Here is an 877-nt window from a genome sequence, read left to right as displayed (position 1 = left end):
ACATGGAGAGACAGGCTGACGAATGAGGATATAAAGGAGCGTTGTGGTGTTGATGTGGATGTGATAGGAAGCGTTATGAGGAACACACTGAGGTGGTTTGGCCATGTGGAGAGGATGGAGAGTGAAAGACTGACGAAGAGAGTGAATGTGAGTGAGGTGGAGGGGGAAAGAGGGAGGGGGAGGCCGAGGATGAGATGAAGAGATGGGGTGGAGAGGTATATGAGAGAGGGGTGTGTGAGTTGGGAGCAGGGGAGTGAAATGGCTGGGGACAGGGTGACTTGGAGGCGATTTGTTTGTGGCCACTCCAAACGGGATTGAGGCGTCTGGCAATATATATATATATATATATATATATATATATATATATATATATATATATATATATATATATACATATATATATATATCCATACATATATATATATATAAAGAGAGAGAAAGAGAGGGAGAGAGAGAGAGAGAGCAATTGAACATTGAAAACAAAGTCAAAGGTTAAGTTCACAGTGCAAGGTCAATTATGCTGCCTTAATCTTGAGTACACCGCTTCCCGTCCGATCAGCGAAGTTAAGCAACGTTGGGTCTGGTTAGTACTTGGATGGGTGACCGCCGGGGAACACCAGATGCTGTTGGCATCCCTACGTGTCAAGTGGGGTTGGTGGAGGATTAGTGCCCCTCCCTGTAAAACAATTAACTCTAAGCCATTGGCCACCCCGTCTGGGATACATGGCGTCTGGCAATGAATGAATGAATGAATCTGACTGTAGGACGTAGGCGTTGCACTCTCTGAGTGCTTCCTCTTGTTTTTTTTTTTTTTTCATACGGACATAACAACTTCCTACTGAAAGGTTAAAACTAATGATGTGGCATGTATGTGTCA

General features: G+C 43.9%; 1 pseudogene; it reads left to right on the top strand.

Moving 5' to 3' along the window:
• The first annotated feature begins 510 nt into the window (after nucleotides 1-510).
• LOC145395323 (5S ribosomal RNA) lies at nucleotides 511-632 on the top strand (annotated as a pseudogene).
• The last annotated feature ends 245 nt before the right edge of the window (nucleotides 633-877 follow it).

The sequence above is a fragment of the Coenobita brevimanus genome, chromosome 30, assembly GCF_032717465.1.
Source record: "Coenobita brevimanus isolate Jiangsu-jjx chromosome 30, ASM3271746v2, whole genome shotgun sequence".
In the NCBI taxonomy this organism is placed as follows: domain Eukaryota; kingdom Metazoa; phylum Arthropoda; class Malacostraca; order Decapoda; family Coenobitidae; genus Coenobita; species Coenobita brevimanus.
Note: the sequence above shows the minus strand (reverse complement) of the source record. Positions and strands in the feature narration are given on the sequence as shown.